The sequence below is a fragment of the Microtus oregoni genome, unplaced genomic scaffold (genome assembly GCF_018167655.1).
Source record: "Microtus oregoni isolate MIOR12 unplaced genomic scaffold, Mior012 000052F_000, whole genome shotgun sequence".
In the NCBI taxonomy this organism is placed as follows: Eukaryota; Metazoa; Chordata; class Mammalia; order Rodentia; family Cricetidae; genus Microtus; species Microtus oregoni.
This window is the reverse complement of record NW_024543812.1, coordinates 1,850,914-1,875,497: the sequence shown is the minus strand read 5'-3', so window position 1 is coordinate 1,875,497 and position 24,584 is coordinate 1,850,914. Positions and strand designations below refer to the sequence as shown.

Sequence of the window (24,584 nt, the reverse complement as noted above, 5' to 3'; positions counted from 1 at the left end):
AACAATTAACAAATGGGACCTCCTGAAACTAAAAAGATCATTCTCTTTTCAATCACTAATGCCTATATATTTCATTTAGATTTATAATTTTGTTGAAAATAATATTTTTCTGCAATATAATCTAATCACAGTGTTTCTGGTGATAAGTGAATGCATAATCATTATATAAAAATCTTGGAAAATATATACACACAAAACAATTTTCTTTCTCACTGACTCTACTTAGGCAAACCTAGTCAGAGATTTTCACTATATTTGGATGTCTATGAGTAGCAAGAAATTAAATAACTTGAAACTATTTTGATACTCAGCCCTGAAAGAAATATTAAGGCTATAATGTTCAAAAGACTAAAGTGCTTGCTTGGAGAAAACAAAAAATAGATATCTAATGCCATGCTTATATGTTAAATATCCTGCTATATAAAGTAACACATAAACGTTTTGGGAAGAGGTATAATTTACCATTTGGGGACATACAGAGTCATCATGCTGGTCTATTTTCTTTCTATAGATATGTAACTTTTGTATTCTCCCAAAAATTTAGTTTTTATCTTTTTGTTTGCAGTAAATGTGAGCCAAATCATTTACCCTATTATTTAAGTATTAAATTTAGGCTTTCTATAAATACATGTACATGGCTATATGAGATGTAACTTCATTTATAGTATATGAATGCAAGTATCTTCAGTACTTGGTAATAAATGTCTCAAACACCACATAGTCCCACTAAGTAAGTACAAGGTGATGAATGAATATTCAGAATCCAAAGTCTTCTTTCATTGTGACAAAGTCTGAAGGCTTGTAAAAGTAAAGGTGCCCATTGGCAGAGCTAAACATTTGTAAATTGTAAGGAAAAAGTGGCAAAACTAACAATATCCTCTATCTATAGCAGATGCAATTTAGAGGAGCCCTGAACTTTGTTCAACACTCTGTACCCAACCTTGTGTAATTAGTAATACTGTTGGAGGGAGGGGCTTCATATTTCCAATTTTTACTTGGTCCTCCTCAGGAAAGCCTTCTTTTCATAGGAGTAACCCAGGATTTGGAAATCAAATGACTAGTTCTGATATTTTATAATCATATGGTAATTTTTATATTACTGTTCTATTGCTATGATAAAGTGCTGTAGGAATTTCTACCACCAGTAGCCTTTAAGTTACCCACCCACTTGTGTGTGGCCTCTTATACTATATATGTCAATGTAAAGCACGTGTCTGGCCTCTTTTCTGGCTGAGGGATTCGGTTGCTGTTCCCTGTTCCAGCAGAGACTTGTGGTCTGTGAGTCTTCCCCTAAATAAATAACCCTCTATTTTACTCAATTCTGAGCTAGTATGAGATCTCTTTTTGGCATCCTTCTTCATCTGGCACCCCACATGGATCCGAACTCCACACCTACTGGGTGGATCAGCTTAAAGGCTTAAATGGTCCACAGCCCAAAAAGTTTCCCACCTCTGCCCACTTGGTTTGCTTTTACCTACCAAGCAGTTTATACCCACACCACAGCAGAGCTGTGTGCGATGACTTGGAAATTTCCCAAACTCTGGCACATCCTCCCCACTGCTGTGTTCCCTGCTGTGTGGCGACTTGCTCAGATTCTGGTTTGTTTGTACTCCTGGCTCCTGAGTTCTCGACTTCTTGCTCCATGTACGGAATTGATTTAACTGTTTTTAATTTGGCAAACAACACATATTTCTCAGTATTTAACCAGTATCAAGGCAGGAAAACCAAAGCTGCTCAGGAGTATTCATGGCACCCGGTTGCACCTCTAGTCGCTATTCTGTAACCATGACACCTGCTGGAAAATAAAGATTATTACATCAAAAACAATTTACTGGATTTCATAAGAGGTAATTAATAAATCAATAAACTTGAAAGTTATTAATTGTAGACAACATTACCATTGAAATTTTAATAACTTTTTTGCTAATAGTATGAATTGTATTCTTCAAGGGTTTTATGGTTATAGTTATACATTCATTTATTGAATATTGTGATTCAGTTTTTTTTCTTCATATTATATTCTTAAGCAAATGGTTTCATAACAGAGTCAAGAATGAGGTACTTTTAGAAATGATACAGTCTTACAAACTATTAATGAACATCTAGCTGATAGGATTAATACAATCAAAAATTAAAAGTTACCTGAAAAAATTAATAATATTGAAAAGAGTAACATTAATTTGACAGAAAAAAATGAATCTGAGTCAAAAGATACTGAGAAATTACCTGAAAGAATTCATACTATAGAATTTGACAATCAAAATTTCTTAAAAAAGTTATGATAGATTAGCACATAGAGTAATGATGTGCAAATCTGCATGCTATCCAAATAATCTCCAAGGATGAGATATTATATTTAAGGAAAAACTTCAGACCTTGGAATCACATATGTGGAATGAGGATCAGAGTAAATAAGTAAATAAGAGTAAATGAGGACAAGAATACAATAGTAAAATACTTGAAATGATTCAGGAAATTATTGGTGCTTATAAGCAGGGAAATAACGTACAAGGACAGGATTCTACATTGCCAGTAGTGGTCAAAGATGACTTTCCTAGGGTTTTAACCTCCTACCTTGTAATCTACTCTGACAGAGCATCAAGTTCTAAAGGCCCAAAAGTATTCAAAGAAGGTAGATGGATACCTGTAGGACGAATGATGTAAAAGAAGTTAAGTAAGCAATTATAACTTATGGCTTGCAGTCTACATTTGTTACAAAGATGGTAAAGGCATGGGTGTCTAGAATTAAAGTCTTGCCATATAACTAGCTTCGGTTAGTTTCAGCAGTCCCGGATGATGGGCCTCATCTGATGTTTAGATGCTATTTCAGAGAACAGGCTAAAATTTTGGAACAACAGGGAAAAGTACAAAGACTTGATATTTCCCAAAATCAAATTCTTGGTGAGGGCACTTACAGTGACTTACAGGCTCAAGCTCTTTACATTGAACAAATCTTGTCCCTATGCCACAAAGCAGTCTTACATGATTGGGACAGGATTCAAGAACTAGGAAAACTAATTGAATCATATTCCAGGGTTGAGCAGGGCCAGAGAGAACACTTTACTGACTTATTAAATGACTAAAGCTGTACAAATAGGAGTAACAGACCCAGATGCTAAATGAGTACTTATTGAATCTCTGGCTTTTGAAATTGCAAATTTAGAATGCACAAAGATGTTTGGGACTTTAAAGGTTAGATCAGCAACAATGCATACAATGAACATTGAGACGTGTGACTATAAAACTGAATCTTAGGTAGGAGAAGCAATTTCCAAAGGAATGAGGAGACATCAAAATGCCAAATGTTTTAATTGTGGTAGAATCATACATCTAAGAAGGACCTGTAGACAAGGAATTCCTAGGAATAATATATCCTCTGGGAATAGCAAAAATAGGAGGACTTAGCCTTCAGATATACATAGAAGGTCCTGCGGAATGTCTCGCATACTCTTTCATGAATCAGGAACCCTGAAAGATCATCTCACTTTTAGGCAAGTTCAGCAGTCCTCTCTCTGTGGGTTCTCGGTGTCCAGTTTATGCAATAGTCCAGGCAAGAGCAGTTTCCTGCCCAAATGGCTAACCAACTCCATAAGGATCCTCTTCGATGCCCATCTTCCTCTTGAAGTAGATTGGTGCTGCCAGGTGGTTTACAGAAAAGGTGTCTTAGGTTAGGGAGTGATAAATAATTTGAAAAGGTCCTTTTTGGGGTAATTTAAACTAACACCATGCTTAACTAAAATCTGTGAACCTGATTTTAGGAACTCATTTAGTCAATTACTCAAATTTGTTCCTGTACTCACAATAAAAATATCAACACTGACTATTTTGTGTTTTTTCTTGCCTGTGAAACTAACAAAAACCACCCCTGAAACTTTCTGTTTTATCAGTGAAGGAATCCCTGTCTTCTAAATGATATTTCAACTGGGTTTCTTTGCCCTTTAATCCTGGAGCTGATGCTAATGTATAGCAATCAACTTACTAGTAATTATCTATATTTTCCAATGCAATATACATGTATCTCATATATTTTAATGTAATATATAACATATATAATAATTATCTATAGCTCTTACAAAATATAAAGTTTTAGAATTTAGAAAAAGTTTAAGAAGTTTTAAGAATGTCTGAATGACATCGTATCCTTTTTCTCACTCTAAATATCTTTGAAGGAAAGCTATGTAATTCATTTATGCCAATTTTTAATATTTACTTCATGGCATTATTACTTTAGGTAATCTAGAAAATATTCATATTATACCTTTCTATTTCTCTCAAACCCAGTTTTCTGAAAGTATCCTTACCACCAATGACTGAAACTCTAATTCTAATGACAATTTCCAAACACATATCTTCTTGAGTTTTTGACACCATAATTTATCTTTTTCTCAGCACCTTTTCTTCCCTTGTCTTCTCTAACGTATTCTCACATTTTCTTCTTACCTTTCTTGTGTTCTTTCACAATTTCCTGCAGACATATCTTCAGAGAATGAGTAAACTTAATCTTCCACTTGCCTCATACTCTGGTGTCTGAGTTGAGAAATGATAATTATCCAGTAACAAATATCCTGGTATCTGATCTTATAAGAGGCATCTAAATGAAACTTGTATTTGCACAGTGCATGCATCCATGCACACACACACAAACACACATACAAACATATTTACAAAAGCAGATAATCTAAACTTACTTATAGGTTAACAATACAACACTTTGAGTGATGATAATTATAACTATGACAATGCGGTTAGAAAATATATGACTAAATATTAAAATCACCTGTATTGAGTCACTTCCAACAACAAAATACTTTTGAATATTTAAAACACCTGTATAACCATGTTCATAAAACTAAAACCTTTTTTAACACAAAGATTATTTTATTTTGACAGGATAATGCATTCCAGGTCAGCACATTTTATAGCTGTTAATTTTCAGAAAACCAAGACAGACTCACAGAAGGCAGAAGAAGGAGGAACTGACTCTGTCTTCAATATTGGCACACATCATTTCCAGTTACACACAGCCCTCCAGTGGGGGCTTCCCACTTAGGTTCTTATTATCTCATTTCTTTTCCCACCTGCCTCCTTTCCAAATATTCCTTCCATTAGTTTTACAGCATTGACTTACTCTGTTCATGAGGTCAACACTTTAACATTTTATAGAAAGCTGGCTGATGGCAAAATGATTTACCAATATTAACATATATTCACTTCTTCCTTCATTCACCACTCCATGCTTCATGTCTGTTATATATAGTCAGAAACAGGGGCACATAGAAAGATGCACAGTCAGCATCACTGCTGTGTAACCGTTTTGCATGCAACCTCATCACCATAGTGACAGAAGTCAGCTGAAATGATTGTTAATTTTCACAGCTATAATCTATGACCACATGTAGAATTTTTTATATAAAATTATAGCACTAATCATAAATTACATCATCCCTCAAAATTCTCTAAGTCATTGCTTCATGAAAAGCGCATATTGCTTTAACCTCCAGCTATAACTATTAAAACATGTGATGAAATGTAGTATATGACATATATATATATGAAAACTACAAAGCATTTCAACAAATTATATTTGAGAATTTATTTCAAATTTCCAAGGTACCATGGAATTCTTTCGTAGATTTGCATTTCATAAGGTTTGATGTGGTTCTGTTTTTGCTTGATTTTGAATTTTTTATATTACCAGAATGTATATATTTCTATAAATTTTGAAACTAAATATCTCTGCAACAGAGGGAAGTGCCACAAGTAGGAAAATTAATAGAGTAAGACTAGTTAGTAAAGCTACAATACTCTGAACAGATGCTGTGACCACTCTTTATGAGTCTATGATTAATTGTAGTGCTGGGCAGGGTAACACATGCCTCTTAAGCAGAAAATTTGAGAAGCATAGAGAGTCAGTTCTCTATTAATTTCAGGCTAGTCATGTCTACATTAAAAGCTCTAATCTAGCTGAAGCTACATAGTGAGATCCAGTCTCAAAACAAAACAAAGAAGGAAAGCAAGCAAAAATGGAAGCCTCAAATATGACAGCAAAATAAATAAATAAATAAACAAACAAACAGTTTTCTTTTCAACCTTGCTTTGAATCTTGGCTAGTCTCTTGGGAATATGATCTTTGACTCATTCATATCTTTGAACAAAGGAGAGTGGAAGTTACCTTCAGGCTTAAAACCTGTAGAATATTCATAAAAATTCACACAAGATTGGATATTCAGTTATACTGAAAGAAGCATTAACAGCAAGAGAGGTTTCAGTGATTAAACCTTACCTTGGAGTATCCTTAATAGCACAGAATTAAAAAATTGCTGGCAAATTAATGAAATCAGTGTGAAGTTTAGTGTTGTCAGTGTGGTTTGATATATAATTTCCTGGGAGATGGGCATCTGGTTATGCCTGTGGTGGATTATCCGGATTACACTAATTGATGTGGGAAGGCTTGTCCATTGTGGGTGGCACCATTCCCTGACTAGGAGTGGGGTCTGTATTTACAATAGAGAAACCAAGCTGAGCATAAAAAGCATGTATTCAACATTGTTCTCTGCTCCTGATTATGGAAGTGCAGTAACCAGCTCCTTTGAGTCCTCTACTGTGATTCCCCGCTATGGAGTATAACCAGGGAACATAAACCAAAATCAAAGTTTTCTCCACTAAGCTTCTTTTGTCAGAGTATTCTATCACACCAAAAGACAAAAGACATGAATCAAATTCACAGCTGTGATATTGAATACACTTAGTCTCAAAGATCCACAGTACCAGATAAATTAAGCTAAAAACTCATATCTATTGATTGCCATTTCCTGGGACAGAAAGTTAAATATGCAGTGAGTAAGAGAGGCTTATTACTGAGAAATTTAGGCAACTAGTGAAAGTTGGGTATTCTGCTAAGAACACACATTTGAATCCATAATATACCTATGTAGATTATGCATTCATATGGTATATGTAGTAGTTATTTTTATTGTTGATCTCTGACTGAAAATGGGAAATTTTGTCTAATTCTGAGAGTAAGGACAGAAGATTGAGCATGAATGATGAAAATATTCTCATCACCACTACTTACTGAATAAGTTATAAATTAGAAGGTTTCATAAGTGTTAGAAGGGTTTATGAAATGTATACCAGCAAATAAACGCTTTACTGAAACAATAGCTCTACTTAGCACAGCAGTCCTACAGATGAACCTGTACCTGGAGTACTACTTCTTCTTGGGGATAGAATGAGGTGAAAAATTTCTCTTGGTCTTGTCTGGTACTCATTATCAAATATTGTACCTTCTTTTTGTGGTAATTGAACTATATTCTTTTACCTGAGTGTAAAATATCCCTGCCTTTTAACTTCTTTGGTCTTGTCATATTAATCTTTATTTTTTACTCCATATTGGCTATTTTATTGCTATTTTTATTTTACTGAAAATAGAATTTTTTCATACAATATATTTTGATTATGCTTTGTCCCTGCCAACTCTTTCCAGATTATCCCCAGTTCCCCTTCCATCCAAATTCCATCAACTTTATTCACATTCTAAAAATGTCTCTCTGATTCTCAGACAGCAGGAAAAGCTAGTAAATTTAAAATGTTTCAAGACTTGATTTTGGAGCATAGTATAACAAATTTATGGTATTGTGGTATGTGATGGCACATGCTTTCAATTTCAGCACTTGTGAGATTAAAGGCAAGCAGTGTCTGTGACTTGACTTTCAGGCCATCCTGGTCTATATAGAGAATAAAAGGTCATCCAGGGCTACATAATGAAACAATCATTTCTCAGAAAAAAAATTATGTGTAGTAGGATGATGGGAGTCTAGACCATCTAAATATACATGGTAAACTAATGTGAATCATTTACTAAAATATTTTAATTTTTATAAAGATTGCTTCAATATTTATGTAAAAATTCATTATCATGAGGAAATATTTCAATGTTTTTCTATTCTGGTCTATTGTTCATTATTTTTTAATGTAGATATAAAACTAAACTTAAAATTCAGAAGAATTTCTCAAGATTTGGAATTCTTCTTATAAACATATTAAATAATGTAAATGCTTTGAATCTCAGTGATAATTTTGGAATGAACAGAAGCTAGAACATTGGGTGTCTATGGTATATACTTTAGGAAGAATATATTAATTGCTATCTATCATGATACTCAATACAAAATATACACATGTTTTTTTTTATGTGACTGTGATAAGTGCCATTTATTCTCAATTTACTGATTTTTTTTTCTTCTAAGCAGTAATGGCTATTCTGCTTTTGGTAAAGAAAATATATGAATTTGAGCCTTCATTATATCAACAAACAGGTTTTACTGATCAATCTTCATAATCTGAACAACTCTTATATTTCTTGTGTAAACATCTATTTCATATAAAGTGTGCTTTGTATTTTTAGACAAATGAGTTGCCAATATTGAGCTAAACATTTTACATACATATTCTTTCCAAAACTAATAATCATTAATATTATACATTTATATGATATTTCTGATAAGCACATGATACTCAATTCTCCCCTTACCCTGTAGATTCTAGGGATTAAAATCAGGTCATCAGCATTGGTGGCAATTATGCTTACTTCTGAGCCATCTTGCAGGCACACATATATACTCTTAGTCACTAACAATTTTTTTTTATTTTAGGTGCATATCTAGAATTTATGAAATTCTGTGATTATATATAGTTTTCAACATGTATTGTGTAAGTTTCACTTACATTTTACTATATTTTCTACCTTCAATATCAAGTTACCATCACAAAACCTTTGGAGAGTAATCTCATCCTGGATGAGTTTGAAAAAAAAGTTATTAAGTTTTCCTTAAAGTGCTCAAGAAGATTGACTAATAATGACTTCTTAAAAGTTTTCCTTCTGGGAAGAATTTTAATTGCAAAGTCCATTGTTTTGTATATACAGCTCAATCTTGTTTTCTTTTTTTTTTTTTTTTTTTTTTTTTTTTTTTTTTTTTTTTTTGGTTTTTCGAGACAGGGTTTCTCTGTGGTTTTGGAGCCTGTCCTGGAACTAGCTCTTGTAGACCAGGCTGGTCTCGAACTCATAGAGATCCGCCTGCCTCTGCCTCCCGAGTGCTGGGATTAAAGGCATGCACCACCACGGCCCGGCCTGATTTGTTTTCTTAAATGAACTAACTTAAAAAGATACTTAATTTTTATTGCTTTACTAAGATATAATTTACATATCATTAAATATACGCAATTATATTACAGATTTCAGTGGTTTCTAGTACAATCAGAGTTGTATAATATTAAAAACAATCTTATTTGTAGACATTTTGAAACCCTTGAATAAAATGCCCCAAACACCATTAACCAATATCACTACCATACCTACTTTCTGTGTCCCCTACTTCACCCTGAAAGACAAAAGTCTGCTGTTGCTTTGGTGCATATTAACTATCACCTATGAAAATCAAATTAGACCATTTGTGGCTTCTTTATGTGTCTTTAGTCACTGAGTATAATAATATAAAATTTTATTTATGCTCTAAAATGTGTCAGAACTGTATTCATTTTATGATTGAAGAGTCTCCTACTTCATATAGATATACACAGGTTTATTTTGCAGTTAATCAAGTCACAGAGATTAGAATTATTCCTTATTAAAAATGACAAATAATTTTGCTACAAACATTTATATTCAAGTTTAAATAAAAATATTTCATTGTTTTAAGTGTATATCTCTAATTTATGAGTTGTGTGTTTAATCTTCATAATTTATATCCAATTGTTATCCAAATCAACTACTATTATAATAATAATAGATATAGATATAATAATCTACTTCCTCTAACAGAAATAGTATAGTAAGCTTCCAAATATTACTTGCCAAAATATCATTATTTATTATCTTTATAATTTTTTTCTAGAGTAATAATAATGATGACTCTGAAATTGTAGCTTGTTGTAGTTTACATTTGCATCTCTTAATAATTTTATACATTATAGAAAGAAATGCCCACTAAAATATCAATCCAACATTTCAATTATCATGTCTGCCTTTTGTTGGTGAGTTATAAGCATTCATCACATACTCTACAATAGAACCTTGTATGATACATGATCTGCCCCTTATCATCCAATTTCATGCTGCTTACTTCGCAGATTTAATGGTGTATTTCTTGATACATTTAAAAAGTTAATGGGAATGTTCTATCGGGAACCCACTAAGGCCAGCTGGCCTGGGTCTGAAAAAGCATGGGATAAAACCGGACTCGCTGAACATAGCGGACAATGAGGACTACTGAGAACTCAAGAACAATGGCAATGGGTTTTTGATCCTACTGCATGTACTGGCTTTGGGGGAGCCTAGGCAGTTTGGATGCTCACCTTACTAGGCCTGAATGGAGGTGGGTGGTCCTTGGACTTCCCACGGGTCAGGGAACCCTGATTGCTCTTCGAGCTGATGAGGGAGGGGGACTTGATCGGGGGAGGGGGAGGGAAATGGGAGGCGGTGGCGGGGAGGAGGCGGTGGCGGGGAGGAGGCAGAAATCTTTAATAAATAAATAAATTAAAAAAAATAAAAATAAAAAAATAATAAAAAGTTCAGTTTTTCTGTAATCCAATTTGTTTGTATGATTGTCAAGATTAATATAATTCTACTTCTTTACAAGTCCAGTAACTGTCATAAGATGGAAGGTTTATTTTATTTGTCTATTACAGAGAGTCTGGATATACTGTCTTTTTAAAAAAATTACTATTTACTCTTCTGTGTGTGTGTGTGTGTGTGTTTGTGTGTGTGTGTGAGAGAGAGGGGGGGAAGGGAGAGAGAGAGAGAGAGAGAGAGAGAGAGAGAGAGAGAGAGAGAGAGAGAGAGAGAGAGAGCATAAATAGGGGTGTTCATGGATGCCAGAAGAGAACATTAGACCTCCCTGAAACTAGAATTACAAAGGGTTTTGCAGGTCACCTGATATGGATGCTGGAAACTAACTAGGATCCTCTAAAAGAGCAACAACCAACTTCTGAGTTAGTTCTTAAGATTATCTGTCTTCTTTGGAAGAATGCCTTGTTTTTGTTTTTGGTGGAGGTGTTATTTTATAAAATAGACTAATGTTTGATCTCATGCATTAAGAAAATTACTTTATAGTTTGTTACAATTAGTCTGTTAACTCTTAAGGTTTAAAACCAAGTTCTGTAACTGTTGGAATGAAAACAAACTCTACAAACCATGAAAGAAAAATGTGAATTTTTCCCTAAATCACTAGGGGTTAAAAAAAAATAAACAATTGGATGTTTGACACAATGCTACCTTTGGCTTCTTCTTTTGGGGCTATACTTTCTTAACTTTTGTTTCATCAATAATAAAAATGTTTGCTAATATTGACGATCAATTAAATGATGAATTTCTACTTAATAATGTTCAGTAATGACTAAGGATGTCACAGAAAAGTCCTGTAATTGTGAATCTTACCTAATGAACCCTATTATCAAAACTTGAATCCACTCCAATTTCTGTTTGCTTTTATTCTTACTCTAGTACCTTAAATAAATTTGTTTTAAAATTGATTATAATAAAAAATCATAGTATCATTGAATAAACAATATTGCCATTACCAGAACTAGAAATAACAACATATATGTTTAAATGAAAACACTAGATAGCATTGTTCTTGTTAAACTATAATTATAAAAGCCCATCTGAGCCCCTGAGTCTCACTTACAATACTCGCACACACCCAGGCCCACTTCTGAGTTTCCACCAGCTGGGTGGTTACTGTGCATTAGCTTGGTTGTCAGAGTGCACCAGCTGGGCGAGTCCAACCCACCCACTTTATGCCAGTGAGTATGAATCACACAAGTGAATCTCCAAGACTCGGACCTGTACTGCCTCTTTCTGTTCAGACCAATCCAGAGTTGCACCAGTATGGCTCCTGCCTGATTCAAATTCCCAGATGTCTTTTGTATTCAGGCTTATCCTAGATGTCATTATTTTTTTCTGCTATGTAGTACTCCATTGTGCAAATGTACCACATTTTCTTTATCCATTCTTCAGTCGAGAGGCATTTAGATTGTTTTGAGGCTCTGGCTATGATGAACAAAGCTGCTATGAACATAGCTGAGTACATGTCATTGTGGCACGATGGAGTACAGATCTAAACAGAGAACTCTCAACAGAACAATCTAAAATGTCTGAAAGACATTTAAGAAAAGGCTCAGCATCCTTAGCCATCAGAAAAATGCAAATCTAAACAATTCTGAGATTCCACTTTACACCTGGAAGAATGGCCAAGATCAAAAACACTGATGACAACTTACGCTGGAGAGGATGTAAGGTAAAGGGTACACTCCTGCATTTCTTGTTTGAGTGCAAATTGGTAAAGCACCTTTGGATATCAGTATGGCGATTTCTCAGAAAATTAGGAAAGAACTTCCTCAAGACCCAGCAATACCATTTTGGATAGATAGATAGATAGATAGATAGATAGATAGATAGATAGATAGATAGATAGATAGATCCCTCACTCCTTTTAAATATAGTGCTTGAATACATAGTTATAATAAGAATGTAAGAGAAAAAGATCAAAGGGATGCTAAAAGAAAAAGAAGTCAAACTATTCCTGTTTGCAGATGATAAGATGTTATGCATAATACATCTCAAAAGTCTTACCAGTAAACTTCTAGAAATAATCAACATTTTCAGCAAAGAAGAAAGATGCAAAATTAACTTATAAAAATCAGTATCTTATCTATGTATCAACAAAAACATGCTAAGAAAAAGAGCTTGAACAAATGCTCACTCACAATAGCTTCAAATAAATATCTAATAATAAACATATCTAAGAATGTGAAATACATTCACAATGAAAAGTTTAAATCACTGAAGAAATTAAGGAGATAGTAAAAGATGGAAAGATCTCCCATGCTCATTGATTTGTAGAATCAATACTGTTAAAATGACTATCCTGTGAAAAGCTATTTGCAGATTCAATAAAATTTTATTCAAAAGTTCTATGACAAAACTTAAACAAATAATAAACACAGAAATAAACAAATAATCCTAAAATTTTATTGAAATTACAAAGAAATAAACAAATAATCCTAAAAATTTAATGAAATAACAAAGGACTCTGGAAAGCTGAAACACACCTAATCAAAAAGAATAATGTTGGATGAATTATCATAAAAAAATTCAAATTATAATAGAGAGCCACAGTAATAAAAATAACACTGGTACTGGAATACAAACTGACAGGTAGATCAATGAAACAGAACAGAAGATCCAAATATTAGTGTGTTTAATTACAGCCATCGAGCATTTGATAATGAAGCCAAAAATGCTCTAAAGCAGTGGTTCTCAACTTATGGGTCATGGCCCCTTTGGCAATGCTTAATTTCGAAAAATATTTACATTACAATCTTTAACAGTAACAAAATTAGAGTTATGAAGTAACAATGAAAATATTTCTATGTTTAGGAGTCACCACAAAATGAGGAAGTATATTACAGGGTAACAGCATTAGGAAGATCCACTGCACTAGAGAAAAAACAAATGGTGTTGAAAATAGGATGTCTACAAGTAGAAAAATAAAATTATTTTCCTATCTCTCTGCACAAAAGTCAACCCCAAATTGATAAAATGCCACCATATAAAATCTGAAATACAGAAACTATTATAAGAAAATGTGGACAGTGCCCTACAAGGTACAGGTGTATGAAAGAACTTTCTGAATTGGATTCCATTTGTTCCGAAATTATGATCAACAGTTTACAAATGGTACCTCATTAAACTAAAAGTCTTTCCAACAAAAGAAACAATCAAGTTAAGAATAGGCTCAAAGAGTGGGAGAGAATCTTTACTAACCATATATCCAACAGAAGATTAATATCCAGAATACACAAAGGACTCAAAAAACCAAAAATCAAGAAAACAAGTGACCCATTTAAAATTTGGGCCATGGATCTGAACAGAGGGTTTTTCAAAGAATAACTAAAAATGGGTAATATGTTAGTTGTTTTTCTATTGCTGTGATAAAACAATATTACTAAAAATTTTATAAAACATTAATCAGGATTATAGATCCAGAGGTTAAGAGTTCATTTTGGTGAAGTTAAGGTGCAAATCACAAGCAGGAAGCACAGGGAGCTGAAAGAAAATTACGCAAGTCTTTTGACACCTCAAAGCTCAGTCTTAGTGTTATGCTTCTTCTAATAAGGTCACACCTCCTAGTTCTTCCCAAACAATTTCACCAACTCAAAATCAATTATGCAAGATTATGGGGGCCATTCACATTAACTATCTCTCAAACCACCAAAGCAAAGAAAAACCTTTTTTTCTGATAAAATCCTTTGAAAGTTGTTTCTGCTCCTTAGAACAATAAGGTAAATTATTGTATCTACTCATAAACTAAATTAACAACTATCAGTTTTAGATCATTTGCAATGCTATGAATTTTTTATATTTATAGAAAAGTAAAATTAATTTTTTGTTAAAGCTAATTTTATTGATAAAATTAAAAATTATATCTGTCATTTGTATCTTTCTACTTCTGCTTAAAATATTTTGTATACTGATGTAAATTAAGGATACTTTTATGATATTGCATTATATATTTCTACCTCTGATTCAGATTTTTTTGTATAGTGTCACAATTTTGAGGTCATTATCCTAATATTGTACATCTGCTTACAGATTATTTTTATACTGTGTAACTTTAAAGCTTTATAAGTTATTAAGAATTACAGGTTAATAATCATCTATATTTGTCATACTTATATTTGTGATAGTTTGGTTTTCTAGATGCAAAAAGATGTATTCCATTTAGATGGACAATCTTCAAATACTCCAAAGACCTACCAAATATGGCATTTAAATATTTTAATAACATAATTCTGTTGACACAAGACATGACTTTTCCTCCCATCATTGATCTACTCCCAAGAGGATAATGGGAACTGAAGACATATTTCCTTGAATGAATATATACTGACAGTCTCTTGTGCTTCCTTACTTATGTGCATGTATTTCTTCTATGTGTTTTTCCACATCACCTGAGGGTTTCTCACATCCAGCCCCACATGTTCTGTAATCTAATAAATAAGGAAAGCCCTCCTCCCATATAAAGAATATGTATTTAGTATATAGTCATAACCTGTATAATTTAGAAAATTGATGGTAGTAGCTTCTTTTCTAGGGTCTAGATGTTTTTGGTTCATAGTATCAGGCATCAGTTAATTTACTTCTATTGTCAGGCCTTTAATCCAAATGACAGGTATTTGTTATCTCCAGGGTCAAAAGGTCTATACTCCACCACAAACCATCTTTCTGGGTTGGTCATTGTTATTTAAATTTTTTTTAACTAAATAGGGCTACACATTTCTTTCTTTGAATTCTAGGGAGAGGTAAGATCTGCTTGTCTCTCCGAATCATTGGAAGCAGGTTAGGTTTGGCCTGAGGGATTTTACAGTGAGTGAAGGTGCCCTCTGATAGGGTCAGGCCATTAACTTTCCACAAGTCTCAGAGGAGGAAGAGAGAACAGAATTGGCAGGGGGACCTTGAACCAGAACTTTTGAGCCAGTGAGTTCCCATGCTGATACCCTGGAGTTATTTCTCTAGGCTGGTTGAGCTAATGAAAAGAAACAGAGGAAACACTTCTTGGAGGTGAAGTGACCACTGTTGGGCTGTTAGGAATGCCAACTGGGATCTGAGTGTGCTGGTGATTTCCCTCTGTATGCTGTGAATATGTTTTATTACCATTGGTTAATGAATAAAGCTGTTTCAGCTGATGGCTTATCAGAGCAAAGCCAGGTGGGAAATCTGAAGACAGATACAAAGAGAAAATAGGTAGAGTCAAGGAGATGCCATATAGTTGCTGAAGGAGACAGACACTGGGTTCTTACCAGTAAGCTACAGACTTTTGCGGATACACAGATTAATAGAAATTGATTTATTTAAGATGTCTCTCACATCTAGAAACACACTTAAGCTATTAGCCAAACAGTGTTATAATTAAAATAGTTTTGTGTGATTATTCAGGTCTGAGTGGCCAGGAAATAAATGAGCAGTCTCCTCTTATATGTTGGGGCAATGGAAAAAGAGGATAGAGGAAGATCCAGTTGAATTGGGAAGGCACAGAGTCTCAGGAAAAGGCACAGGGACCTTAAAGAACTAGACCTCTGTAGCATCAACACCTCCAGGAACACCCAATCTAAGTTTCTTTGGTACTGGCTATGAAGTTATGCCCACCTGGGTACAATGAGGTTTTGAAGATGTAGGGGTAGCACATGAATGTGTTGCCTTTGTTAGGTGAGGAAGAATGCTTCCTTTGATAGTCTCTAGCCCTAAGGGATGTCAGTCATGGCTAGAGCCTTAGCACTGGCCCATTGAGACATAAAAACAACAAGGAAAATGTGGTAAATGATCATTCCCTATAGCGCTCTAATCACCAGCTCCCCATGTGCTGCCCCCCAGTGATGTGGGATTTCCCTCTGTATACTATGATTACCATTAATGAATAAAGAAACTGCTTTAGACCTATATCAGGGCAGAACTTAGGTATCCATGGAAAACTAAACTGAATGCTGGGAGAAAAAAAGGTGGAGTCAGAGAGAAGCCATGAACCTGCCAGATTCAGACATGTCAAAACTTTAGATGGTAAGCCACAGCCACGTGGCAGTACACAGATGAATAGAAATGAGTTAAGACTAAGACATCTTACAGCTCCAAGGAGGAGGCAGATGGGGAAAATTGAGGCTGGTGACTGTGGAGGTCGCCAAATGGGTCTGTTCATTTGTATGTGTGCTGGGCTGTCATGCATTGGCCTTCAGTATCTCCAGGAAGTTTGTGTGTGGACAATTTAACTTGTGGGTTTACAGTATAAAACTGTTTCATGGCCTTAGTTGCTGTCTTCTGCAGCAGGGGGCAGTGTCAGCAGCAGCTATTCTGTCCTCTATGGCTTCTCATGGTGCTGACTCAGTTTGTAGCTTTGCAGTGCCCCATAAAGCAGGTTTTGAAATATCAGCATAGCCTCGAGGACATCAATGTACATGGAATCTGACTTGGCAATTGCCAGGGCCAGAGACTTGATTGTTACGAATGCCTCATTTTCCTTCTTGAGTTCCTTGTACCATCTCACAAGCTGCAGGATAGCTTGGTAAAGTTCCATCAACCTGGTCAGGCAAGAGTATTCCTTATCAATAATATAGTTTTTCAAGTAAAATAGCTTGTCATCATAGGACAATGAGAAGTACAGTGTATCTAAGATGAAAGTCTCCCTACAGGCACTCTTCAGAAGGCCCACCTGGTTCCCCAGTGACAGGTTTAAGAAACTAAGGATGTGCTTGGCATAGCTAATAATGACCATGATCTCTGGATCTGCTAGTTTACGGAGACTGGCATACCAGAAATGGGAGGCATAGCATAAAACTTCTTTGGCTTGGCCACCAGAAGATATGGGACTATCTTAGTCAGTAGCTTTTTATCAGGTAGAGAAATCCTTGATCTTGGATATGGGTTGTTCTCTGAGTACTTTTACTTCTAGTGGCCTCCATGCCTTCGGTAAAGGCACACATCTTCTTTAAGCATCCCCACTTTGAAGAAATACACTAAGTTGCCGACCTGAAAGGACTTGGCATTTGTTTCGTAATTTCACATTTGCTGGTGGTCAGGAAACAGTACCGTATATTTTCTTGAAGCGTTCTAAATCTGAAAGCCTTGTAGGCCTCACAGGAGGCCACATAAGAGGTAATCCTACATATGAGCCACAGGACTTTGGGCATGGTTTTCAACATATACTTGTACTTAATGGTCAATTTTTCCATGGTATCACTAACAGTTCTCACAGGTCTTGTGTCGTGGGGTCTCTCCCAGCCCCTCACCTGTGAACAGAGGTGGCAAGTCCAATCATTGGCTTAGGTGCCCAGGGCCATGCCAAAGTTACCACTGACATCAAACAATCCAATGGGACTCTGGTGGCTGATGGAATCAGTGCCTGATAAATGCTTGGAAGGTTTTGTCTTGATGAAGGAGCTGCAACTGTAGCCCAGGTGCCTGCCTTTTGTGGACAAAAGGTTCATGCTAAATACTATTCTTATAGCATAGTAAGTACAGCTCCAACATCTCACCAAATGAACTTCATTTTGATGTAGAAGGATACTTCAGAGATCCATAGCTTGTAAAGGTTAAGAGAATAAATGACCAAGGGTGTGTCAGACACAACTGATATATTTACTACATGACCTAACTCTCAGAAGACATTTCAGCAGAGAGGTAAGCAAGATTATAATAGACAAATGACTGACCAGATTTACTGTCTTCTAAACATGATAGGGATGGATATGACTCCCATAAAACGTGAAAAATATGATTTGCTAAACAATACATACATAATCACAGTACAAGTCTACAGGCAGATATGGATAAAGGAAATTTTGTAGTCTCAAAGCCCCAAACAAAGATCTACATATAGTCAATGGCTGCTGAAGGAGTAAGAATTCATTTTCTCCAGGGTTGAATTCACAGATTATTCATTGCACAGTGGCAGGCTCTACCCACATGTACGTATAAGCAATGCTAAGTGGATTAAATATGATATATATATATATGTACATGTTATTTATATTTTGACAATTATTTATATTTGATAATCATATTCATATTTGAACAATAATATCTATAGAAAAGGAGGTCATAAATTACAGAAGTAGCTGAAGAAGTTCATGGGAGGAGTTAGCCAGGAGAGGAGAGGTGGAAATGGTGTTCATATGTGTAATTATGAAAAAATAGGAAAGTATAACTGAACATAGATCAAAATGTATAGCACATTATTAGAAAAATGATTAATTTTTATAGAATGTATAAATTTATTTTGGCAACATGGTTTCCAGAGCTTAATTACACATATATATCAAAGAGAATTATTGTGAAAAAATCCAATAAAACTTCAATTAAGCATCTAAATTATACACTTAATCAGTTTTAAACTGCAAAAATCTTATTAGTATATATTTCCATTTGAAAAATGCTTAATGTGAGATGAATATTGCACTTATGTGCAGTCTCAAATCTATTAATTATTTCTAATGCAAAATGGCAATACATTAATTTATCAAGTTTATTTTTGCTTCATTTGCAATTTATTGTTAATCTAAGACTTTTTCTTTCTTAAATCCTCAGTGCTGAAATTCAAAAAGCTCATTACTTTGACATTTAAATGTTCTATTTATGCCATGTGCACTTTCAGTTCTAGTGTTCCTAGTGTTGATGTATGATCTGGCTGAGAGTGCAACCCATTGGATCAAATAGTTATCAAGGGTTTTAATGCTGTTGGGTTGGAAAATCCGATATGAATTGCCACTTCTGTTTTTTTCTGTCCCCATAAAAGTCAGAGTAACAACAATATTCTTAATATCCCGAAGAAGTGAAATTTAAATCAAAACTTATTGCTTTATGACCAAGAATACTAAACTTAAAGTAATTCTTTTCTCCTGAAATAAAGTTACAGTATGAAGATAATAGACACTGTTTTGGTTTAGAATGCACATTATTATCCCATAGACAAAATTAAAGTAGTTTTCATTTAAGTATTAATGACACTAACTAGGTTAAAATTATCCTAGAAGTAGAAATGGGAAGTGTTGGGAGCTGTGAACCCCCCAGATCCCGAATTTTTGGTAAACAACTTGTAATGCTTGCAGCTGCTCTGAGCACAAGACCCTCAGGAGTTCCTGATGGCAGGGGAGTGGTTTCTCGTGAGTTTGGCTGGGGCATGGCTATCAGTTAAGGATCATATATAAGCTGCCCCTGGACACAATAAAGGGGGCATTCCTGTTTCAAGGATGTCCCATGTCTCTGTGAGTTTTTGAGTGTTTCAATCTCCAGCCCCTTGCCTGGTTCACGAACTGTGTGGTGGCGCATAGAGGGCAGACAGGTGTGGTGCACTGCAGGGAAGAAAGATTTAATTATATGTAAATACATGAGTCTTTCCCTGACCAAATTGTTTATGGTCCAATTCTGATATCTCCTAAAAGGAACTGGTGATTTTAAAAAATAGAATATTTTCACAGACAAATACAAACAGAAAAAAGAAAAGAGAGGTCTAAGGTAACTTCTAAGCACACACAGTCTAAAGAACACAAGACATTCCTCAAACTATAATGGTTTTGTTGAATAATAACTCTTAGGAAGAGTCCAATATAGAATCCAGATAGAAGCTGCTTCTCTTGCCTTCTGCATTGTTCTGACTGAAAGGCATGTTTTCAAGCTGAAGTCACTCACAGGCTTTCATTTTAATATATTTGTTAATTTGTGATTTGAGAATTTCATACACATTTGCAATATATTATGAACACGTTCACCTTTCCATTGCACTCAGTCATCCTTGAAATAATGCTTCTGCCCCCTTTTGTTCAGTCAAAGTAACAAGTTGAAAGGGTTGATCATTTTTCTTTCCCTTTGTATTTTCCTTGGATAAAGCATTAGAGGTCAGGATTAGTGAAATTCACTTCTGTCAATGTCAGCTAGTACATTCAAGTATGTAAGTAATAGTAGGCTTTCCATAAACACATGCTAAATGAAAAAAATAACTCTTATAATGAATTCAAAAATAAGTATATTATATGTACAACTTTAATATTCACTCATTTGCAATATATACCAAACTCTGGAAATATAAAATCAGAAATGACACTTGTTTGTGAGTTCAAATACAGAGTGAGAATATTAAATGAACTTTGCTTTTGACAAATATTGCTTAAAATTTTAAATCATTTTGATATACAATTCTCATAACTTAAAATTTGCTTTTTGAATTTCCAATAAATAATTTTTAATACATTCACAATATAGTAGAGCCATCATCACTACCTATTAGTCACTTTTCTATTGCTGTGATAAAACACCATGACTAAGGTAAAAGTTCACTTTTGCTTATGATTTCAGAGTGTTATGGTCCATGACAAGCAAACATGGTAGCAAGAATGGGACACTGAAGCAAATGCAAATGTGAAGCAGACAAAGCAAACTGGAATCAGGGGAGGTTTCTTTTTATTATTGTTATTAAAAGTAGATTTTTTTTTCATACAATATATCCTAATAATAATTTCTCCCCCCTCTGCTGCTCTCAATTTCTCCCAACCTCCCCTCTCCTGCAGGTCCACTCTTTTTTTGTCTCTCATTAGATAAGAACAAGCTTCCAAGATTTAACATTCAAACATGACAAAACAAAAATAGTAAGATAAAACAAAAGCTATCACACTAAAGTCTGACATAGCAACACAACAGGAAGAAAAAAAAGAGTCCTAAGAGCAGGCACAAGAGTGAGAAAAACACCCATTCTCACAGTCAGGCGATGCATAAAAGTATTAGGCTAACAGGTAAAAGGTATTCACTGAAAAACTGATGCAGACCCACATAGGCCCTATGGTTGGTGCTTTACTCCCTGTAGGCTTTACAGTCTTCAGTCTCTGTAGCATTGTTTATTTGATTCAGAGGTCCTTGTTGTCTTAGTTTCTCCCCCATCCCTTCTGATTCTTAAAATATTTCTACCTCCTCTTCCATAGAATTCCTTAAGCTCCAAGGAGAGGAATTTGATGAAAACCTCCAATTTAAACTCTCTCCACATACTGTCTGGCTGTGGGTCTCTTCATCCATTCTCTTCTGCTCCTGGAGGAAGCGCGTCTGATGATGACTGGATAAAGCACTGATCTATAAATATAGTGAATATCATTATAAATAATTTTATTAATTTTTTAGACCAATAGGTGAGGGTTTTTAGTTCCAGTGCCTGCAATAGACCTCTTCTAGCAATGCTGCACAAACCAAACCATCAACTGGAGACTAAGTGTTCAAATGCCCAAGAGTATGACAACATTTCTCATTTAAGCAATAATACTACCCAATTCCAGGATAATTTTAAAATCTCAAAAACATACACATTTCTACATATAACTGTTCTTCTTGATGTGAACTACTCTATTTTCTATCTCAACTTCCCTTTTTCTACACATTTAATTAAGCATACAAAAGCAAAATGAATCTTTTCTATTTGGCTTCTATCATTTATCATACTATTCAGGATTAAGCCATGGTGTAGCATGTCATAGCATGTCATGATGTGGCTAAGTAAACCATATTTGTGTGTCCATTTTTAAATTTATGGATATTTTGGATTTTCAGGTTTCATAAATTATGAATACTGTAATGAGAGTTTGTGACCACATTTCTGAGTACATGTGTTTTTCAATATCTTGTATATATACCTGAGATCTGATTTACTGATGCATGGTAATTACATGTTGAATAAATGAGGAACTAAAAAATGTTCTTTTTAAAGTGATTTTTTTTCTTTTTTTCTTTCTTTTTTTATTAAAAATTTCCACCTCCCTTTTCCCTCCTCCTCCCCCCACTCCCCACTCCCCTCTCCCTCCCTCTCCAGTCCAAAGAGCAGTCAGGGTTCCCTGCCCTGTGGGAAGTCCAAGGTCCTCCCCCCTCCATCCAGGTCTAGGAAGGTAAGCATCCAAACAGGCTAGGCTCCCACAAAGCCAGTACAGGCAGTAGGATCAAAACCCAGTGCCATTGTCCTTGGCTTGATGGAGGAAGGTCATTGGCTAATAAAGAAATTGCCCTGGCCCATTTTATTGGTTAGAGGATAGGTGGGAGGAGTAAACAGAACAGAACGCTGGGAGGAAGAGGAAGTGAGCTCAGAGTCTCGACATCTCTCCTCTCGGGAGCAGACGCCTGAGAGAGACGCCATGCCCCACTCCCGGGATGAAGCTCCAACCCAGGATGGACTAGGCTAGAATCTCCCCGGTAAGCGCACCTTGGGGTGCTACACACAGATGATTAGAAATGGACTAAATTAATATGTGAGAATTAGCCTAGAAGAGAATGGGCCAAGCAGTGATTAAATGAATACAGTTTGTGTGTTGTTATTTCGGGCATAAGCTAGCCGGGCAGGCGGCTGGGGTGTTGAGGATGCAGCCCCGCCGCCCTTATTACTACATTGGCTTCTCATCAGCCCTCATTGTCCGTCATGTTCAGAGAGTCCGGTTTTATCCCATGCTTTTTCAGTCCCAGTCCAGCTGGCCTTGGTGAGCTCCCAATAGATCAGCCCCACCGTCTCAGTGGGTAGGTGCACCCCTCGTGGTCCTGACTTCCTTATTCATGTTCTCCCTCCTTCTGCTCCTCATTTGGACCTTGGGAGCTCAGTCCAGTGCTCCAATGTGGGTCACTGTCTCTATCTCCATCCATCGTCAGATGAAGGTTCTATGGTGATATGCAAGATATTCATTAGTATGGCTATAGGATCGGGCCGTTTCAGGCTCGCTCTCCTCAGCTGCCCAAAGACCTAGCTGGGGACATCTCTCTGGACCCCTGGGAACCCCTCTAGAGTCAAGACGCTTGTCAACCCTAAAATCCCTCCCTTAATTAAGATATATATTTCCCTGCTCCCATATCTACCCTTCCTTTATCCCAACTATCACATTCCCCCAGCTCTCCCCATCCTCCTCTTCTCACTTTTTTCATATATCCTTGTTAGCACCTATTATTATGGGATTTTTCTATTTTTTTATTCCAGTAGTATGGGAAGTTTGCATTTCATTTATGCTTGGCTACAACTTTTGATGAATATCTATTTATGAGTTTGCTAACTATTTTAATATATATTTTGGAGAAATGTCTGTTACTCCCATTAGTACAACTAATAAAAACTGAATTATTGATTCTCTTTGCTGGACATTTAATAGTTGCTTATATATAGAAAGGAACCTCATATAAATGATTCCCATGTGTTTTCTTTATATTTGGTGTGTTATTTTACATTTCATTATAATGTATATTAAAATTAAATATTTTTTATGAAATTAAACTTTAAAACTTTTTACTCTCTTTTAGCAACAGGGAAAGTTCCAAAAAGCCAGTGCTTAATCCAAAGTCATGATCACTTACAGATATTTCCTTTGTTTTTTATGTATGTATGTACTTGTGGGCATGTCTTTGTGCACAAACAAAAGCACCAGCAAGTATGGTCATATGTACTCATGCTTTTGCTTGTGTAGGTGAGCTTGTATATGTGAAGTCACTAGGATAATTTTCGGTGTTGTTCCTCTGGAGCAGTACAACTTTGTAAAATTTTAAGAGTTTTTTTGTGTGTTTATTTCTATGAAGGATAGTTTCACTTGAATACAGGTGACTCTGGAGACCAGAAGTTCCAGGGTCTCTCAGTGGCCTATAATTCAAACAATAAGCTAAGTTGACTGGTCACTGAGCCTCAAGTATTTGCTGTTCTCTGCCTCCTTACAACTAGTTTACAACTTCCCATCCCCATGTCTGATTTTTATATGTGGAATATTTGGATCAAACTCTGGTCTTTGTCATTGTGTGATAGTTACTTTTCCTACAGAGTTATCTTATATCAGTCCCCAAATTCTCCTATGAAATGTTTATAACTTTGTTCATTGATCCACTTTCATTTAATTTTTGTACATACTGTGGGTACAATTACATCCATTGCTTATAGCACTATTTGTTGCAACAACTGGACTTTCTCTATTCAATAATCGTTACACCCATGTTAAAAATATGACTAATGACAAAACAAGGGTTATTTCTTTAGTCACATTTA

At 35.2% G+C, this 24,584-nt stretch overlaps 1 pseudogene; it reads right to left on the bottom strand.

The window, feature by feature from the left end:
* Window positions 1–16,770: 16,770 nt before the first annotated feature.
* LOC121437324 lies at window positions 16,771–18,036 on the bottom strand (annotated as a pseudogene).
* Window positions 18,037–24,584: the final 6,548 nt, after the last annotated feature.